Source organism: Caretta caretta, chromosome 1, assembly GCF_965140235.1.
Source record: "Caretta caretta isolate rCarCar2 chromosome 1, rCarCar1.hap1, whole genome shotgun sequence".
Lineage (NCBI taxonomy): Eukaryota > Metazoa > Chordata > Testudines > Cheloniidae > Caretta > Caretta caretta.
In genome coordinates this window covers 185793884-185816386 of record NC_134206.1, presented here as the reverse complement: position 1 = coordinate 185816386, position 22503 = coordinate 185793884, and the positions used below count along the sequence as shown (strand labels likewise).

The following is a 22503-nucleotide window of genomic DNA, read 5'->3' as shown; positions in this document are numbered from 1 at the left end:
AACATACCCTATATAGATATGCACCTCTTGTTATACCAAGAATACTTATTAACAAAGTAACAGGAAATTATGTTTTGAAGAGAACCATTCTCTAGTGTGATTTCTATCCATGCATCTGCATAGATATTTCTTGCATCTTGAAGAGCCCCGTAGGTCATGGGGGATTCATGGGCTGAGGGAGCAGATCCCCTGGGTTCTTCTTCAGGTTGGCAGGCCGCTTGCCCTGGCAGAGAATTGTATTTCCACAGATGAGAAGGGGTCCTAGGTGGTGATCACCATTTTGAATAGATCAGCTTTTTTTCTTGTTTATTTACTCAGTCTAATGACTCTCATTTCATGTGTCTCCATTTTCTACCAGTGAATGTACTCAAGTGCCTTGTGATTTGTGAAAAATGTTCTCCAGTGCAAGACTCCTGGATGGAATTGGTGAGATACTTCAATGAGGTATGTGGGAACAATTCCCATACACTAGTGGAAATCCAACTGAAGTCGATGTGAAGGCTGGTTTTGCTCAATATATCAGCTGTAAGATTTCTCTTAATATATGCAAACTTTATATATATACAGTACATGTTCCAGAAATTAAGACTGACAAACTTCTGAGAATCCTCCTTTAATTGTTTACAGCTACTCTCCTCAAGAGTTCTTTCCAGTGACTTCCAGTTCAATAAAAGAAGTGATATGGCATTATAATTTTGATTTTCTGCACAGTGCTTGCCATATTATTTTTCAAAAAAACTCCTCATATTTCTCTTAAGAAGGATTTTTTGGCAAGTTCCAGATGTGCTTGAAGAGTGTGCTGAGAGAAATGGCCTGGTTCAGAATGGCTGAATGAGGACGTGTCATATGCAGAAATGTTATAGGAACTGAACATGAGCCAGCTGTTCTCGCCATCACCCACCCTTGAAGTGCTAGGGTTATTTCCTCACTGTAAGTGTACTTCTGAGCATAGTTATACATTGTTGCCTTTTGCTCTCAGAGGTATGTAAGTAGTAAAACTGTATTAACACATTTTGCTTCAGATATAGGTGATGTTTCTTAGCAGAAGCTGAACTAGACATGTCTGGTTTTGGTGTAGTGATGTAACATGAATGAGTTGGCAGAGAGCCTCTCCTAAATGACTTTTTATCTATTTCCTTGTGTTAGAGTGATTATAGATACTGTGGGATGATGGCTCTCCTATCTTGGTGCCCTGGACTATTTTAAAGCTCCATTTGTGTTATCTGAGAATCACTGCACAGCAGAACTCAGAGACCTTCTCTATTTGCAAGGCAGAATAATTCAGAAGATTTGGCTCTGGGACAACTGGGAGAAGGGATTCAAAGAACTGCCACTACTCAAACATAGGGTCATTTTTCAACTGATAGACTGTCCCATACTTGGGAATAAACTCAAATTAGGGAATTGCTAAATAACCTGTTTTGTGACCGGAAGCCAAAATCAAGGCTCTGTGGAGCAGGAACATCCACTTAAATTTAGACATATGTATGTCAGAATATCCTCCTAAATGAGGTTCTGGCTTTGAACACTTGAATCAAAAAAGGGATTATTTATTGTAGGAGACCGAATAAATGGATAGCAGATCCAGGGTCAATAAATTACTATCAATCCAGACTTTACAAATGTGTAGTTCCTCCAGATAAGCGTAGGTTGTTGAGGGGAGGAAGGAGATGTTTCCTTTTGGTTTCAGATGGACAACTAAAGAGTTTAAAAGAGAGTTCCAACTAAAGGCCTGACTCTGAAACTCTTCCTCAGGTTGTGTTATACTGGCTCTCATGAGTCCTACTAACTTTGAACTAAATGGGGTCACCTGTATGAATAATTGCTACTCAACATGAGGAAGGGTTGCAGAATCAGGTCCTAAACCAGTCCCATGCCTGTTTCACTGGTCAATATAGAAAAGACAAAACTATGTTGTTTTCTGAAAGAGTTTTTAAGAAAGTTGGTCCCTTTCCTCACTGTCCAGCCCAACTCTTGCATGCAAATGTTTTAGCTGGAACTATGCTGGAAAACAGTACAAAGCTGCGTTTTCATATGTGGTTCAATGAAAAGTGGAGATGGGAGAAAGTCATGGAAACCTTTCTCCCATTCAGGGCCAGCAATCACTGGATATAATGACAGAGAGTGTGTGCTAACACAAGAGCTAAAATTAATTTTGTTTTTCATTCAATATACTTTATCACTGAGCCGTGATGAGACAGAGGCTCATAATTATTTTGTAAATAATATGAACAATTTTTTGGTTGCTTCTACACTGTCTATGGATGAAGCGGGGGTGAGGGTGGGTTGCAGGCAGAATGTAACAGAAAGTTGAGGTTGAGCGGAATTGTGCCCTGGTGTACGTAGCTGCGGTTCCATTGCTTCGTGCTGCTTGCACCCGGGCTAAATTTGGACCACTAGGTCTATAGTTGTTTAATGAGGAGGAAATCTAAGAACAGAAGTTCAACTAATTTGCAATTCGAATTCAACCTTTAATTCTTGTTTTCTTCACTGGTAAAGCAGTCTGGTTTTGAATATATAATATGGTATAAAGTCTGTCCTGCCTACTCACTGTTGTATATTACAGTACCTTCCTGCTTTGGGACCTGTCTGCCTCTTCAGCTGAGTTATCTAGGTAAAATGAATCGTTTTCCTTTCTTCTTTCTTGATGCTGCAATATATTTTTCATACCAGAAACTGCCAAAACAAACAAACAATAAAAACTCTCTCATTTGGAACCAAGGACATGGTTTGCTGCTCTGGCAGCTGTTCTCCTCCCCTCTTCTTGACTCTTGTGTTTCACCAGGGTTGTTTTTGTTGCATGGGTAAACAAATGTTACGCCCCCGGCCACAATTTTTAAAATGTTTTGTTTTTAAATAAGGCTGTGTATGTACATATGAGTTTCCCACACATTGGTGCCTAATGTATGCAGCATATATGAGCCCCAATACTGCAAACATTTATGCACATGCAAAGTAAAGCAAATATATGTGTTCACAGATCTGGGACTTTATTGCATAAGTCTGAAGCATCCTTTATCTATCATTACATGCCATTTTTCCTTTGCTTGATTTCATATTGGATTAGGGTGACCAGATAGCAAGGGTGAAAAATTGGGACAGGGACTGGGGGGTAATTGGCATCTATATAAGACAAAGCCCCAAATATCAGGACTGTCCCTATAAAATCGGCACATCTGGTCACCCTATGTTGGATAATTATATAGTTTAGTATTCAGTTTTATAAACCTTTTGATTTCCAGCAAGGAGAGAGAACTCCCCTCTGTCTCATATTTTCCAAGAAGATTCATAGATGCATAGATATTAAGGTCACAAGGGACCATTATGATCATCTAGTCTGACCTCCTGCACAATGCAGGCCGCAGAATCTCACCCACCCACTCCTGTGATAAACTCCTCACCTATGTCTGAGCTATTGAAGTCCTCAAATCATGGTTTAAAGACTTCAAGGTGCAGAGAATCCTCCAGCAAGTGACCTATTCCCCGTGCTACAGAGGAAGGCAAAAAACCCCAGGGCCTTTGCCAATCTGCCCTGGAGGAAAATTCCTTCCTGACCCCAGATATGGTGATCAGCTGAACCCTGAGCATATGGGCAAGATTCACCAGCCAGATACCCAGGAAAGAATTCTCTGTAGTAACTCAGATCCCACCCCATCTAACATCCCATCACAGGCCATTGGGCCTATTTACCATGAATATTTAAAGATCAATTAATTGCCAAAATCATGTTATCCCATCATACAATCTCCTCCATAAACTTATCAAGTTTAATCTTGAAGCCAGATAGGTCTTTTGCCCCCATTGCTTCCCTTGGAAGGCTATTCCAGAACTTCACTGCTCTGATGGTTAGAAACCTTCATCTAATTTCAAGTCTAAACTTTCTGATAGCCAGTTTATATGCATTTGTTCTTGTGTCCACATTGGTACTGAGCTTAAATAATTCCTCTCCACAATTGTATTCCATTTAGTGGATACCACCTAGCCAGCCTTTCACTCACTTATCCTCCTTAGGCCTGCTGCTGTCTCCCTTAACGTGCTACTGGCCCTACAGAAAACATTGCCCAGGCCTTATGACTGAGCCATAACAATAATACATAATAATACATAACATAATAATTGTCCCATAACAATTTTGCCCTTTAGCACCCTCCTTGAGAGTTGCCGGAGTTGTTTTTCTTCCTGGGGATGAACTGCTTGAAACACCAAAGAGTAGAATACCTTAAAGCAAGATTTATCATAAAAGGCGTGAAAATGGATTCAAAACAAAAGAAACCACTTACTTAACATCTCTAAACTAATTAAGGCATTTTAGATTATCTACATGAAAGAAGAGAATCTTCCGTGTTCAATGAGCAAATCTTGACTCTGACCTCTCCTGTGAGAATTCTGGCCCCAGGTTATATCAGAGAGAGAATTTTCTTCCCCTCATAGACAATCTCTTTTTTAAAGCCCCCAGTGTTAGAAATCATTACCATACCAGTGGATACAGTGCAACTTAAATCTTTTTAAATGGACGCATGATACGCGGCTATTAGAATAATCAGGATCAAATGGGCATTTGTAACCACAAGTTATTTTTATTCACTGTCCCCAGGGCTGCTACTTTGCGTAGAAATTAAGATATTCATGTGGTTGTATTACTAGCAGTATAAGTTAATACAAATTGAACAAGCGTTCACTCCATGAAACTGCAATAGCTGCTGTTTTGTATGCGCTCATACACTTGAAGGATGTGATGCAAATGAGAATTTTAAAAATCTGATCATGATTTATGATTCAATTTCCTTTTTTTCATCTCACTGGTTTAGATAAAGAAACCTGCCTGCTTAATCCTATTGAACATACTCAGTCATTGATAAATGTGAAGAATATATCAAAGACCTAGTACATTTTATGGCACCTTTTGCCATTCAACAATGGGAATTCAACTGAAAGTTGTGTGAAGAATAAATTAAACCAAGATACTCTGGCTTGCTTTTAAGTGAATTTTTGAATTTTATAAACATCTGGAACAGGGTATATATAGTTAAAGGATATGCTAGAAAGAAGAAGCCAGTTCTTTGCTGGGAACAAAATTCTTTTTTTGGCTTAAATTGTGTTTAAGGAAGATGAATTTATAAAGGAAACAACTTGTCTCATACAAATACATGAATTAAATCAACACTTCAGTATCTGTTTTTGCTGTTCTAAAAAGTCCAAATGCCTCTGGAACTAAAGCTTGCCAGAGTGAGATCATAACACACAAAATATAATATTAATACTTTGCATTTACGTGGCATTTTCCATTCAAGGCCATCAATGGATTTTGCAAAGAATTAATACATTTGGCCTCTAATCCTGCCCCTGTGAAGCAGATAAGTATTACAAATGGGGATTCTGATACATGGGGTGAAATCCGGACCTCACTGAGGGCAATGAGAATTTTGCCATTGACTTCAATGGAGCCAGGATTTCACTCTTGAAATATAAATGATCTAAATCCAAATTAACATCTTAAATAAGGGGCCTGATTCTTTCAGAGGTGCCCATTTTGAACTCAGTGTAAATAGCTAAATTACAAGGCAGAGGACAACCATTCCTAATGTGTCTGAGTCCGGTCTTACTTAACCTGGTTTTATATCAGTTTAATGCTATTAACTTCAGTGAGGTTACTAATAATTGTCACCAGAGTGAGACCCTAGGTTGAGAGGCCTAGATTTCTGCATTTTGGAAAGGATGATCCTGTGGTTAAAGTACAAAAGTAGGAGACTGGAGATCTGGGATCTATTCTTTGTTCTGCAGCATATTTGTTGTGTAACCTTGGACAAGTTACTTAATGTTATTGGACCTTTGTTTACTCCATCTATTAAGTGAGGCTGGAAATACCTCCCTATCTCATAAGATAATGTGATTCATTAATATTTGTAAAGCTCTTTGTGATCTTTATCTGGAAGGTGCTATAAAAGGGTAATGTATTGTTTTTAATGTGTGTTTGTTTCTCTTTAGGTCCTCTAGTTCATGTATATTGCATTTCCCCCCCTACATCTTGCTGCAATGACTTCTGATGTGCAGGAGATATTTGTCTGTAAGGATAGAGCATTTTTTGTCATCTGGAATGAGTTAGTAAACTAACAATTTGATTTTCTTCAAAGAAAAACATGTACTGTACACACTCATTTCATGTTTTTAATAGTCTGCCTAATAACAAGGATGTAGATAAACTGAGCACCTATGGCAATTCACCCACTTATAAAATGAACTAGGTATGTGATTTGAGATAATAAATGTGTGATCTACTGAGTTAAAGTTCAGCCTATTGACCATGAATATTTTGTAGCCCAATAGTTACTACTAAGGCTGTCAAGCAATTAAAATTAATTTTGATTAATCACCTGTTAATAATAGAATACCATTTATTTAAATATTTTTGGGTGTTTTCTACGTTTTCAAATATATTGATTTCAATTACAACACAGAATACAAAGTTACAGTGCTCAATTAATATTTATTTTTTATTACAAGTATTTGCAATGTAACAAAACAAAAGAAATAGTATTTTGCAATTCACCTAATACAAGTACTGTAGTGCAATCTCTTTATCATGAAAATTGAACTTACAAATGTAGAATTAGGTACAAAATAAACTGCATTCAAAAACAAAACAATGTAAAATTTTAGAGCTTGTGAGTCCTCTCAGTCCTACTTCTTGTTCAACCAATCGCTCAGACAAACAAGTTTATTTATATCTGCAGGAGATGATGCTGCCCGCTTCTTGTTTACAATGTCACCTGGAAGTGAGAACAAGCGTTCTCATGGCACTGTCTCTCAAGGAGTTCAGTCACAAATTTAATTAACACATCATTTTTTTAACAAGCGTCATCAGCATGGAAGCATGTCCTCTGGAATGGTGGTCAAAGCACAAAGGGGCAAACGAATGTTTAGCATATCTGGCACATAAATACCTTGCAATGCCGGCTACAAAAGTAGGAGCATTGCCAGCAGATAGAGGCACTGGTGAGGCCACATCTGGAGTATTGCATCCAGTTTTGGGCCCCCAACTACAGAAAGGATGTGGACAAATTGGAAAGAGTTCAGCGGAGGGCAACACAAATGATTAGGGATCTGGGGCACATGATTTATGAGGAGAGGCTGAGGGAACTGGGCTTATTTAGTCTGCAGAGGAGAAGAGTGAGGGGAGATTTGATAGCAGCCTTCAACTACCTGAAGGAGGGTTCCAAAGAGGGATGGAGCTTGGCTGTTCTCAGTGGTGGCAGATGACAGAACAAAAAGCAATGGTCTCAAGTTGCAGTGGGGGAGGTCTAGGTTGGATATTAGGAAAAACTATTTACGTAGGAGGGTGGTGAAGCACTGGAATGGGTTACCTAGGGAGGTGGTGGAATCTCCTTCCTTAGAGGTTTTAAAAGGCTGGCTTGACAAAATCCTGGCTAGGATGATTTAGTTGGTGTTGGTCCTGCTTTGAGAAGGGGGTTGGACTAGATTATCTCCTGAGGTCTCTTCCAACCCTAATCTAAGAGGGCTGCATTATCTCCTGTAAATGTAAACAAACTTGTTTGTCTTAGCGATTGGCTGAACAAGAAGGAGGACTGAGTGGACTTGTAGGCTCTGAAGTTTTACATTGTGTTGTTTTTGTACACTTTTTTTATTTGTTACAATACAGAATACAATATATATGAAAATGGAGAAAAACATCCAAAATATTTAATAAATTTCAATTGGTATTCTATTTTTTAACAGTTCGATTAAAACTGAGATTAATCATGATTAATTTTTTGAGTTAATCGCGTGAGTTAACTGCGATTAATTGACAGCCCTAGTTATTACAGATAATGGTCTGGCTCACCTGCATTACACAAAGTGTAACTGGCATGGGCTTTTAATATGCACAGGTTTGTCATTCTTTTCAGATGCTGGTGGTAGTATAATTTTGTACAATGTGCCAGATGAAGTTAATGAAATGACTTATGACAAGCTATTAGCAAATGAGTCAATAGTCCTTAATTCAGTGGGACTACTTGTATGCGCAAAGATGCGTTGGGTTGGGTCATTACTTCATCCATTCTGCATTATAGAATACCAGCTGCAATTGCTATTCGACTTTGACTTACACACATGGTCTTAATTTATACCTTTTCTGAGCTTTAACTACAGAATTTGATCCATTGGCTGCAGGAGAATATACAATTTATGGGTGAAATTCTATTGTGAGTTTCTGAGCACCCATAACACTTGTGAAATAAGTACACTAGAACCCATTTATCTGACCTTCCATTATGCAGTTCTCTGTATTAACAGAAAAACTAGCGCATACAAGTCCAGAAGCGGGTGATCTCTCCTGTGGCAGCTAGACAGCGCTGTAGCCTCACACTTTCCCATTCTCCGGATTATCTGAATTTTTGATTATCTGATCTGGCCCCGGTCCCAATTAGATCAGATAAACAGGGTTCTGCTGTACCTCAAACCACTTAAACCAGTTAACAACACTGATGGACAGCAGAATTTGTCCCATTAATTATAAGAGTAAAAACAATATCATCATTCAATAAAAGAGATACACAGAATCAAACCTAGCTTGTTTCCATATTCTTACCATTGCAAAATGTCTCATAAATCAGACTTAATTGTCCTTTGCTGCATCAGTAAAAACAGTGAACCAATTTAGGAACACAAGCTTAATTTTGGGCAGTATATTATTCCACCAATAGGGCAACTGTTAAAAGGATTGTAGAGGATGGTAGAGTGAATACATATACAGAACACAAAGCATAAATTTTTAGGGTCAAATTCTACCCTTTGATATCTGAGCACACAACACTCTGATTAGAAGTCTGGCACACCCGTATAAGTATGTTTGGTCAGAATTTGGCCTTTAGTGCACTTCCTTCAATCCCTGACCTTTGGACTGGCCTAGGGCCATCTTTGTTATACCCAGCTGCCTCTGGCCACAAGGAGCCACTCTGACAGTCTGGAGCAAATTGCAACCATGCTCATTATGCTGGGAACAGGGAAAGAGTTGGCACAGGGCTGCTATGCTAGTTCTATGCCACCAAGAGCTTCCTTCTGCATGAGAGGAATCCTCAAGCAGCTCAGTGTGGGTTAAACCTACTTTATGGCCATGAGGATTTTGCCCTTTGAGTGCAACTGATGGCTGGTTAGCATGCCAGAGGCATTCCAATATCCTAAACTGATGTGGCAAGCATTCTTCTGGGCTTAGGCTCCATGCATTCCTTTCAGCCTCTGCTATCAGGTGCTTGGGGACTGCATGCTTCACCTACAGATTTAAGGAGCATGATAGAGCATATGCACTTAGAGCTCAGTCTAAGGCATTGTGCCTGCAATCTGTGTATGCAGCATGAATATATCAATTTTCCCATTACAATTGGACCCCAATGGCACAGTTTGGCCCAAAGTATTCTCAAAACAGTTCCCCTCCAATTCAGTCCTATGTGGATGAAAAAGCAAGTGTTGTTATCTGTAGGACAAGTGTCTTTTCAAACTGATAGGATGAAGCAAATAAATCTGTCAGTATTGGTTTTGTTAGATTTCAGTAATATACTATATCATTATAAAACACATTAGTGTAACGTTCATGTTTTGTAATATTTCATCCTGTGCATTTAAATATTATACTTTGCGGTTCTTTCTTGACACTTAGATTTTTATTTAAGGAAATTATTTTTTTACAAAATGAGCCCAGCAAAAATTCTGAATTTTGATGATTTTGTTTTCTTTTTTTCCTTTTGTAAGCACAGATTCTTGGAAGGTTGCTTTGTTTTTTTATTGAGGTTCAACTGGAACCTGGAAATTCTAATTGTACTTTGAAATGTAAGGGTATTGGGAAGATATATTCACCTAACTGAAAGGTTAAATAATTATTCTCACTTAAACCCTTGTATTAAAATTGAATTTGGATTATATTGTCCAGAGGCTTCTCTTTGAAAGGAGAGATTTCTTGTCTCCTCTTAATAAAAGATACCTCATACAATAAACCTTAAACTAGAGTGCATTTTAGAAACTGCTGTTTAAAGTGGGGCTCGTCAAATATTTCAAAATGTCAAATTTATAACAGTTAAAATTTGAGTTTTGACAGGGGAACCCCCCCCCCAAAAACACCTTTTGATTACATTATTGTCAGCACTTTGATGTTTTTGACTTGCAGTAAAACTGATTGCATTTTTGATAGTTGAAACATTTGGTGGAAATTTCAAAAACCCTATTTTCTTTGGAAAAAATCCCATGAAATGTTTACTATTTTTCTGACCAACCTAGTGGGATTTTCAAAAGTGCTGAGGTGCTTAATTCCCATTGGTACCTAGTGGGATTCTCAAAGTGCCTATCTACAACTTTAGGTGCCTAAATACCTTTAAAAATCTGGCCTTAGTGACTTGCAATGAGGCTTAGGCTCCTAAATGCCTGTCACTTTAGAAAATAGGATTTAGGAGCTAAGTCATTGAAAATGTTACCCCTTGTCTCTTAAAGGTTCTCTCCCTTCCTCCTAAAGCACATCTTATGTTCCACCTTGCCGAAAGGGTCTTTCTTTGTAATCCAAGTGTAATAAGTTACTTGTCCTATCACACTGAGTATGATACCGAGTCAGTGTCATGACCTTAGGAGTATAGAACAGACTGACTGTTGTTTGGGAGAAAGTATCATCTCCGTCTCACATAAGATATGTCAATGGAACTGTCCTAGAAGGTCTGGGCTGCTGTCCATAATTCATAGTTCTTGATAAAGGGGTGAGGGTGCTTACTGGGGGTTAGGGAATGTTCACAAGAGGGTTGCCTGACTCTCAGTAAAGCCAATCAAGATAGTCTGTGAAAGGTGGTATCTCAGCTAGGTTGTTTAAGCCTTTGAAAGGCGGACAGTGACAGACAGAGTTTGGGGAGGAGGGGACTGGATGGGCAGACATAAGACAAAAAGCCAAAAGAGCAAAGAGAGAGGAGAGCCGGAGGTAGTGCGGATCACAGAAGCCAATAGGCAGGGCCGTCCCTAGCAATTTGGTGCCCTACTCAGCCCCCCCCTACAGGGCGGGGTGTGTGGTCCCAAGCCTCCGCGGTGCGGGGGGGAGCGGGGGGAACAGCCCCCCAGCACGAGCCGGCGGAGCGGGTTGGGGCCGGATCGCTCCACTTCCTGCCGCCCGGTGAGTGCAGGGTGGGCCTGACCCTGCACTCATGGGGCGGTGGGAAGTGGAGTGACCTGGCTCCAGCCCACTCTGGTTCCCAGGCTGGCGTAGCTGGGAGCGGGCTGGGGCCGGGTCACTCCACCTCCCGCCGCCCGGTGAGTGCAGGGTGCCCGACCCCTGCTGCAGCCCTCAGGGGAAGGCGTGGAGTGCGGGCGGGGGTGGGGTGGGGTGGGGCAGGGGCTTTGGGAAAGGGGTGGAGTGGGGGCAGGGCTGGGGCAGAGCAGGGGCTGGAGCAGCGTGTCCCAAATTTCCTGGTGCTCTACGCTGCGTATTTTGCGTATGGGGGAGGATGGCAAGCAGCCAACTCTTTACATAGATTAAGTGTTTTACCCTCATTTTGCATAAGTGAGACACAATGAGGTTAAGTGGTTTGGTCAAGATGACATCATGAATCAATGATTGGGATGGGAATGGTCTTGTGATTGTGATGATTCCTAGTCTTGCGCTTTAAAGATTTCCTTACTTCACCTTCAGCCTGCACAGCTCCTGAACTAGTTAAACTCATCCTATAATATACTGCCCCTTTTTTATTTATCATATTTATGATGGTCATAACTACTTCAGCAAACAGAGGACTTCCGATGCCTGGATGAGACTTCTCTTTTATGTTTTGCCATGCAGTATTTTAATTTAGTGTGATGATATATTGATGGTTGCTCCTTTCTTTATCCTTATATCTTTTCATGTTATTTAACGTTTTATTAACAAATCAATGAAAAAGTGTGAATAGTTCCACTGTGAAGTGGCACTGAAAAGCCATAAAAATGGAGTGGGGGAAAATTAGATGTAACCTTCTGCATATTAGTTTAACATTAGCAGTTGAAATGCAGCATGACCCTGACTATCTTCTTCATAAAACACCGGCACAATAGAAAACTGATAAATTCTGGTTGGTAAATTTATTTGGAAGATTCTAGATTCCTGAAGAGCAGAACTGAAGCATTTAGTATGTCCTCACTTATACTGAGGACAGAATTTGTTACACTCTCACCTGAGTATACTAATATGTTTAACATATATGGTTTTTAATAGCATATGAAGAGCAAACATTGCCACCTAGTGGTTGGCTACAGGGAAAGGGAGGCATGGAAACCGAACAAGATAATTATTGCCTCTGAAATAGTCTAGCCGCCAAATACAGAGGTGTGAATACTGGAAAGTAGAGACATGTCTTTATCTCCAAATGACTTTAATTGGACTCAGTGAACTTTTTGAGTAAGGAAACAACAAAATACTTTTAAAATAAAATAAAAAAAACCCAAACAGTTGCTTTTAATTGGGGATGGTTGTTGCATGTGAGTGAAAGTGACGTTGAGTAACGTTTCAGAAATATAATAGGGGGCCAGCTGCTGTACCACAGTGTGGATCTGAAGGGGCACCTGAAGTTTCCCCAAAGCATGAGGGAATCCCCGTTTGGCATAGAATTGGTATCGCTAGCTCTACACCACCCCTAGTGTAGGAGACATGCTGGACCGATAGTGGAGGAAATGTAGTTTGGTTGCAGATCCTGTGCTCCAGCAGTCACCAGCTGGTGTTATGTTCCCTAGGGGCCTGTTACCATCCAGAATGAAACAGACATGTCCTGCCCTGATGGGAGCTTAGATGGATTTAAGAATCAGTGCCCAGATTTCCAGTTGTTCTTCTGAATTCTATTGTTTGTTCTTATGTAAATTGTCACTCAATATTAAAACTAAAAATCATTTTTTACCAAGGTGTACAAAAAGGTTTACTTGGGATAATGTAAATATATAAATAATTGCTAACTTGAAAGCCCCATGCTTCCCAGGCATTTAGTCCTCAGTAATAGTTGATCTGTGGATGACAGCTTGCTCATCAAACAATTTTCACCCATTCACACGTTTCAAATACTGGGTATTTTCATATATAATTTATAAAAACATAACCTCAAAGCCAAAAATATGAAAAGTTTGTAGTGAGTTTTAACCTAAAGCTAGAAACCATATGTGTAAATATTTATTGTAGGGCTAGAATTCCTTTGAATTTCACCTTGTGAGAACTTTAACTTATGCAGACCTGTGATGCTTCCCTACTGAAAGTAAGTTAATTAGTGAGCTCGGGAAGGTCGGGGAGGGGAGAGTGCATATCAATTTACAAAACATCCTTAGCTAGGGATCTAAATTTAGACCCTATCAATATTAAGAAAATTTATACGAGTGCAACAACATTAATGTAGCTGTAGTGATGCAGACATCTGTACTGGTCCAGTATAGGTTTTGCAACGGTGCTGCTTAATATGATAATATAACAAATTAAGTTGTATCTAATGTAAGCCCCACTGTGCAGTGACGCAGCACGTATAAATTAGATGTTTGCACTTGTATAACTACACTGATGTAATTACTGTGGCAGAATTTTTAATGTAGACAGCCCTAGCTATTGTTAACTTAAGAAAGTGAGACTCAAATGGGCTTCTAACTGTATCACTGCCATATACATGTTTTAACTTTATTCTTTGTTGAGAAATAGTTTTGCCAAAAGTTTCAAACTTGTGATCAAATTTGAACCTCTTTTAAAAAAATCAGCAATTAAAAAAAATTATAGAAAACTTTATGAAAATTGTAGATAACCATTTTGATTTACTGACAATCCAGTGTTGTCCCATCAGACTATTCATGTGCTTAAAGTTAAGCATATGGATAAGTACTGAGGCTAACCTAGAAAATATTTAAAAGTAGCTGAGTTATAAGTGATTGAAAATTAGACTTCATTGTTCTATATCTCCATTTGTGTTACCATAGTGCCTGGTAGTCTTACTCATGGACCAAGATCCCATTTTGCCTAGACACTGTACAAATGCAGAACAAAAGGATGGTCCTTGCTCCAAGGAGCTTAGTCTTGCAATCTATGTTACAATCTTACTTGTCAAAATCTGATCTTCTTTCATAAAATATTTTGGAAAAAAAGCATTCATTTTGTTCAAAATTGTTCATGTTTTTTCACTTACTGAAAAATTCAAATCATACATTGAAATGACAAAAGTTTAGAATGTTTATTCCCCCCCCCTTTTTTTTTCCTACTAGGAGAAACAGAATTTCTCTTACTTTTTTTTTACTTCCCTTCCCACCCAGCTCCCTTTTTCAACTGGGGGAGGTGAGGTGAAAGGAGAACACAAAAAGGTGTGTGTTCTCATCATTTTGAACAAAAAAATCTTGAAATTTTTTAAAAAATTCAAAACATTTTTGAAATACTTTTGTACAATTTCATCAGAAAATGGGGGGGAGGGGGAGAGAATCAAACCACAAAATTTTTGTGATGCTTTTTTGTGACCAAAACCCCAATTTCCATGGGTGGGGGGAAACATCCAGCTCACTGGGAAACTTTTTCGGATGTAAGGTACAGAATTTCCACCAAGTTTAGGAGTACAACATTCTCTGCAGGACAATAGTATTGTACCTAATTTCTAAGCATCAAGATTTCACTCCAATCAGCCCTTTCCATCTTTTGTGCTTGTCTGCAGGATTCAAGGAACATGCAAAGAGTTAAGAGTCTGACAGGTCAAGTTAGTTGGAGCTCATTGAGCAACCAGGTCCAGCAACATACGTGCCAAGTAGGAAGAGGAAGCAGGGAGCAGAAACAAAAATAAAAAACCTAGAGAAAGGTACAGAGCACATGACTGTGAGTTCTATCACTAAATTAGCCAGAAATTTCACAGAAATCAAATTGTCTGAAGACAAAAACACAGAAAGAAAGAAACCATCCCAGCAATGTAGCAACCCGCATGAGTATAGAAAATGCCCAGCATTCAGGTAAATATATAGAAACTGTAATAAACCCAACCATTATGCTACAATGTCCAGAGAAAGCAGGAAAGTTCATGTATAGAGTGCTGAAAGGGATTCTTCAAGTGAAAAGGAAGAGCTGTTCTTAAGCACAATAACTGAGGAAGCTAAAAACTCAAAAGATTGGCTATTTAAAATATGCACAAATGGCACATGTGACATAAAAGATAGACATTGGGGCAGCACTGCCATTGAAGATCAGAAACAACTGAGGAGAGTACTGGGAAATGTGAGATCTAATAACCTTAAACTGAATAAATCCAAATGTCATTTTGAAACAGAAATAACCTACTTGGGAGAGAGATTACCCTCTGTGGGAAACCTTGTCTGATGAATCAAAGATTCAAGCGGCACCATAAATGCCAAAATCTGAAGATAAAAAGGACATTCAAAAGCTGTGAGGCATGTTGAATTATGTCAGCAAATTCATATCTAATTATACAGCTTTCACAACTCACCTCAGATACCCCCACCACAAGGTCAATGAATGAGCATGGATGCCAGAGCACAAAAGAGTTCAGTGATTTAAAGCACATTCGGATGTCAGCTCCAGGGCTGCATTTTTTTGACCCATTGAAAGACATCAACTTTCCATGCATATGTCAAAAGAAGGGCTGGGAGCAGTACTATTACAGTATTGTGGATTGGTTGATAGTCTCATATGCATCTAGGGCTACAGAGAAGATGTATGCACCAATTAAAAATGAGGCACTAGGTCTGGAGCATGGATGTACAAGATTTCATGACTTTCTCTGTGAGATCTTCACAGCAGAAACTGATCATAAACCACTGATTGCACCACCAATGATAGTTACTACTTTTGAAAACACAAAAACATAATGTGACCAGTGATCCCTGTAAACGGCATGCACGTGCAGCCTTCCAGCAACCTTGTATATATTTGTGCTGTTCAGAAACTTGCATGGCCCCAGCAAGACCATGGTATGGCCTTTTAAGAAACTGCTCTGCTCACTCCTCCCCCTTCCCTTCCCCTACCGACAGGCTGTGTGAGGCCCAGTCTCCTACCTGCAGGAAGAGTGGAAACACTTCTGGTCTCAGGGACGCACTGGATCAGTGTGACAGGAGGTGGCAGCAGTGGTGTTGATGGAGGTGGGTGCTCCAGGATGCCCCTTGAGCAAGGGCCCTGGTGAGGGGCCAGGCCAGGTTCTGTGGTGTAAGCTGGGTTAGCAGACGTTCTGGAGCTGTGGCTTCCTGGAAACAAAGCACAATCCCTGCCTCCACATGCCTGCCTGGCAGTTGGTTTCCAGGGGTGTGGCAGCTGCTGCAGCCTAGAGGCATCAGGGGGAGGGAGCTGTGGCCCAGGCCTCTTCCTGGGAATGCCCAGTGTAAAGGTTTCAAGCCCCAGCCTGGGGAAGGGGTGGTCTTGACACACCTATGCATAGGCTCCTGGCTGGGCCTCTAAGGCTGCAAATGGTGGGTACAGATACTTGTATGTGATAGTGGGGAGGGAGCTATCCTAGGGCATCCCTTCCTGCACATCTCTCACCACACCCCCGCCCACACCCCTGCACACAGCCACCCCTATACACACAACCCTCTATTTTGTCCTTAAGCAAGCGTAAGCTCGCTCAGTACAAAGACCATAGAGAGCAAGCATTGGACATGACCCTGGAGTTCCAGCCTGGCTGCCACTTAGTAATGGCAGACACACTTTAGCATACGCTCCATCTGATAATACACAGCCTGACAATCTGAAACAAGCAGGAAACAAGCACGTGGCTATGACAGAAGTGTCACGATGCTGTACCTCCAGACATACTGGATGAATCAGAGACAGAAACAGCTAACGATGAAATGCTGCAAGCAGTGATACAAGTGACAAGTAAAGGAGGAAAAAGTCAGCACTTCCCACCTGCATATTCCCTCTATATAAATGAGCTTTGAGTGATCTCAGGAGAGCTCTTGCAGGAAAAACAGATCATGGTTCCTACAGTGCTGAGATGGAAAATATTGGAACAAATACCCAAAGTGCACCTGGGAATGACCAAATCAAAAAGGGGAGCTAGAGAAGTTGTATTTTGGCCATAGATGACCTTGAAGAAATGGTGAGCAGGTGTGGATCATGTCAGTACAGAGGTTCCCAGCAGAAAGAACTGATGATACCTTATGAACAACTCACTTCCTCAGTTTCCCAGAAGTAGTCACATTTGAAGACACACTGAAAAGTCATAGAGTTTAAGGCCAGAAGGGGCCACCAGATCACCTAGTTTGATCTCTTGTATATCAGCATCTGTACAGCAAATCCAACCACCAAATTAGACCAAAGTATTATGGCCCAGAGGAGACTAGACTGCTGTGATACAGGCAGAGAATAGGTGGGACCAAGATGCACCAGTGCCTGAGGCCCCCACAATGGCAGGAAAATTATTAAGTGAGATATACCCAGATAATCCTGGCAAGTGACTGGCACCCCCAAGTGGAAGAGGAAGGAAAACAAACAAAAGAAACAGACAAAATAAAACCTACCTTAAGGTACAAAAAGTAGGAATGTGCTATTTAAATTAATCAAATTAAATCCACTGCAGCAACAGTGGTCAAGCATGCCATGGAATTCCAAAATGGCAATAACTGACAACAAACCACAGTTCAAGAATAGGAAATTCCTGGGCTTTGCTAAAATGTACGACTTTCATCATATCTAGTCCCAGATATCCTCAAACCAATGGATTAGCTGACTGTGGAGTATGTATAGTGAAGAACTTGCTAAAAGACAACAGATAGAAGAGAAGATACATATTTAGCACTAATCCAGTATAGAGCTGCAATGTGGAAAGTCACCTGCTGAACTTGTCTACGACAGATATATAAATAATTGGTTACCAGATGTGGGACGAAAATGAAGGATAACTAAGGAGTCGGTGATAGTGAGGAAAAGACTGAGAAAGTGAAATAATACAAAAAAAAATAATTACAATAAAGGAGTCAGATTTCTTCCACAGTTAAAAAACAAAGACTCAGTGACAATATGGCAAGATGATCAGTCAACGTCACAGTGATCAAAGAAGAGTCATCGTGCTCATACTCAGTGATTGCAGATTAAGGCAAAAATTTACAAAGGAATCATAAGCATTGGCTCTAGATACTGGACAACTTGGCTGAGACAAGGGAAGAGAATAGACATACAAACTAAAAACAATTCACAAATTGATTCTGCTACTGAACATGAGACTCAACAGTCTATGGCAGACGAGGATTTAACTAAAGAGTGTTTGCAATACAGCCAATTGCAAAGATTGCTGAAACACCCTAAAAAAGTGATTGAAACATGTTAGGATTGTGTTTAAGCAACCTGAAGAGTTAAGTCGGCTACTGTATTTGTAATATCAGGTTTCAGAGTAACAGCCGTGTTAGTCTGTATTCGCAAAAAGAAAAGGAGTACTTGTGGCACCTTAGAGACTAACCAATTTATTTGAGCATAAGCTTTCGTGAGCTACAGCTCACTTCATCGGATGCATACTGTGGAAACTGCAGAAGACATTATATACACAGAGACCATGAAACAATACCTCCTCCCACCCCACTCTCCTGCTGGTAATAGCTTATCTAAAGTGATCACTCTCCTTTGGGTGATCCTTTGGGTCACACTCCTTTGGGTGATCACTTTAGATAAGCTATTACCAGCAGGAGAGTGGGGTGGGAGGAGGTATTGTTTCATGGTCTCTGTGTATATAATGTCTTCTGCAGTTTCCACAGTATGCATCCGATGAAGTGAGCTGTAGCTCACGAAAGCTTATGCTCAAATAAATTGGTTAGTCTCTAAGGTGCCACAAGTACTCCTTTTCTTTTTGTATTTGTAATAGTTTGATAGTTTAAGTGTTTTAATTCAGCAGAAAACTTAAAGGAATCTTTAAAAAAAGGATGATGTACGGTAGAGTAAGTTCTACAGGAAATGTAGTAATGCCACATTTTCTGTACACTCTACATGTAGTCTTTGGTTTCTGGGCATACTTACTGCCGGGGGCGGGAGGACAAAGGGTAGTTGCAGGATGAAGCTACACAGAATAATAGGAGGTTTTATTACCTCATTTCTGTACATAGTTATATCCATAATAAATACTTTGTCTTGAAACCAGTCTGCTTCTCAGTAAGATACCGCAGATGTAGCTGGCTTACAAAATTCTGAAATTCACTCTGAGAACAGAGCATACTTGTTCTGTATGTAAAGGGAGGACTTCAGTGTATTGCAACGCTAATTCAAATCTAGCAGCACATACTTTCCAAATGGTTGGGGGAAAATGCTTCTGGAATGAGACCTTCTTCCAGGCTAGAAGGGGTTAAAGATCAAGACGGTGCAAAAATATAAGTTCCAGAGCTGAACCTCTTTGAATTTTGTGGAGTTCAGATTCAAATCCCAGGTTTTCAGATGCAAAATTAGAAGTGGTCACTTTTCCAAACGTGGTAGAAATTTTTCAAAAGCAACTTGTAAAGTATGGATGCCTTTTATCTAAACCTAAATGTGACCTCTATATCTGATTAATCCCTGAGTCCAGCACGCTTCCTCCTGGGTCCATCTTCAGTTCAAATTGAAAAGGCTCAACTGCAGCAGCATGTTAACTTTAGTAGAACCTTTTGGATTAAAATACCCCCTATTTTCAGAGGTGTCCAGATAGTATAATTCAGGGTTTATTGAAGCCAAGTAGCATTTGAGATTACAAGATTCAAGAGCTGATTTGAAGATAAGCCCTGGATAAAATTGCATGTTGAAGTGTTCTGTGTCTGTCGAAATACTTATATGGCCCCCACCACCATATCATCTGAGCAGTTCTCACATATTTAAAATTAAAAATAACCATGACAATATATTTGATTGCTGCAGAAATGAAAATAGCCGGTTCAAGAACTGTGAACTTCCCAGAAAGAGGAACAGAAAAGCTTTGGCAAATGAGTTGCTTAAATTTACAATTAAGTGAGAAACTCAAGAGACCACCTCACATAGCAGCCAATAGGTTAATCATGAATAGACACCTAGGGACAACTTTCTTTAACAAAACCACCAAAGCTTTATTACCTCATAACAATCCTCACTGACCAGAAGTGGCATTATAAAATAATTGCTTTTACTGCTGAATAGAGATCCAAGAGTCTCTGAATAACCCTCATTACTGGAGGAAGAATTTCCTGAAAGTATGTGCCAATGAGCCATTAATCAGAAAAGAAAAGAAACCACCAGATTTTTCTAATACCAACTCCTTAAATAAATGAATTTGACAAGAGCAAATAAGGAGTAATCACTGCAGAAAAATCAAATGCTGCTTCAAAGGCTGAAGGGGACAGATGCCATATAGTGTTTTGTGGAGTTTTGTAGCATGTGTTGAGTATTTTCATTGTTGTTGGCAAAATAATTATATATAGATTGAAAAAGAAGCTTTTCCTGGTGAAGAAAAGGTGCCAGGCAGGTGCATCTTTATGTTTAAGGAAAAATGGAACAATGGCAAATGTAGAAGAACCCAGGTGAAAGCTGTGTTGTCTTCAGTAGGACTTACTTCAGAGTTAACAGCCGTGTTAGTCTGTATTTGCAAAAAGAAAAGGAGTACTTGTGGCACCTTAGAGACTAACCAATTTATTTGAGCATAAGCTTTCGTGAGCTACAGCCCAGCTCACGAAAGCTTATGCTCAAATAAATTGGTTAGTCTCTAGGGTGCCACAAGTACTCCTTTTCTCCTAGCAGGACTTATGCATATGTTTAAAATTAAGGACCTGCTTAACTGCTTTGCTGAACTGGTGCCAGAAAGGGATGAGGGAGAAAGGGGGTTGATGCTCCACAGAAGCACATCCTGTAAAATAAGCTACAGAAGGTGTTTCTACATTAAGGGACTGATCTTGCATTCCTTTTCACTTGGGAGTTTTGGGTGTTGTATAGTAATGGCCTGATCTTTCTCAGAGTTAAGTTAATGGAAAAAATCCTATTATCTTTGATAGACGAAAGAATGGATCCGAAATGTGGAAATATCAGTTATACTTTAATCAGGGTTCAAAAATTTGATATTGCTATGGTTTTTGAAAGAAATATGTTCATGAATAACATTTGGTGTTGTTTTCTTCAGTATAATTCTGGAATTTTATTTCTGTGTTTTAGCTTAAGCTTTTAGACCAAGCTTGTGGGCATTTATAAATAGGTTGGTAGTGTATATTTTTCAAATATTTTCAAGGGAAAACAGCAATGGAGAAATAGGAGAAAGTCTGAAAGATAAATCCTTCTGAAAGGTAATCAAGTGAAGTTAGATTAATTTTAGGCCTACCAACCTTGACCACGATCTTTAAGAATGGGAGATGGAGCTTTCTTAGTAACTGATCCATATCTGTCATACTCAAGACAACAAAACATATGAACTACCAATAATCTCACTGCTTTTACAATGGAATGTAAAATCCATTACTTTGGACCCAGTCTTCACACAGTAAAACTCACAAAACACTCTCAGTGCCTTTGGGAATGTGAAGCTAGAGGTCCTTCCTTGTGTTTATTTTTGAACTAGCAATGTTCATGTATTGTGATGAGTGCTGTATGAAAAATCAAGATGGACAGATGATGTTTTTATTGTGAATTCTGACTAATCCACTTTTTGAAGTTGTCTGTCAGATTGTCAAGAAACATTAGAGGTGGGATAATCAAGGAGTTGGATCCAATGTCCAATGCAGGAAGGGAGACTATAAAGAGAATAAATTAGAGTTTGACAAGGTACAGTAACTGAAATGCATATGAGCCAAATCCTGCTCATCTCCTTCATATGAGTTGTTCCCCGGAAGTCAGTAGGACTATTCATGTGAGTAGGGTTTGAATATGAAAGGAATAGTTTGTCTTTCTGTTCATAAAGTTTCTTTCTGCTTCTCGTGTTGCATACACTCTCTAGCAAAGTATAATGGGCATCAGTAAGGTTGTATATTCAGATTCTGGGGGAATTCAAATAAACCCAGGGATTTCAGGATTTATATATGGCTGTCATGTGTCTTTTTTTTTTTTTCCTGCAGGAAACCATATTTGGGACTGAAATAATGAAGGGTCTGGTTTTGTCATTTATTTCCATTGTCCTGGAACAGAAATACAAAAAAAGACCATACCTTGCATTATTTTGAAACCATTTTGGGCTCCCTAAAGCATTTTTTAAAAGTCTGTAAAACATAAAACCAAACAGTGGAACCCATGCACACCGCTACTCATGAAGGGTAACATTAAAATGAGTTCAGTTTCACTGAAGTCCACACAATAGAGGCAGCACATTATTTTACAATGCAAAGTTATATTTACAGTAAGACCTGGATGACATTTGTTGTATAACTCTTGGATGAGTCCCTTTCCTTTCAGAATTTATTGCTGGAAGCTGCTGAATTCAATAATATGACCTTGATTAAATACTTGAAATAAAAAAAGATGAAATGGGATAGATGCTGCAGCAGCTTTCAATTCACATAAAGGGCTATTGTGTTCAGTAATGTGACTGTGAAAACTCAAAGTGGGATTCTTATTTATGCTTCCTCAGGGCCAAATCATGTTGATTTTTCTCA

The 22503-nt window shown here is 39.5% G+C and overlaps 1 protein-coding gene across 1 annotated transcript in view; it reads left to right on the top strand.

Moving 5' to 3' along the window:
• The first annotated feature begins 360 nt into the window (after positions 1–360).
• POU1F1 (POU class 1 homeobox 1) overlaps positions 361–22503 on the top strand; it is a 133219-nt gene continuing 111076 nt past the window's right edge. Inside the window, exon 1 of the mRNA XM_075117778.1 lies at positions 361–444. The gene's annotated coding sequence lies outside the window, so the exon portion shown is untranslated. The remainder of the gene's footprint in view (positions 445–22503) is intronic.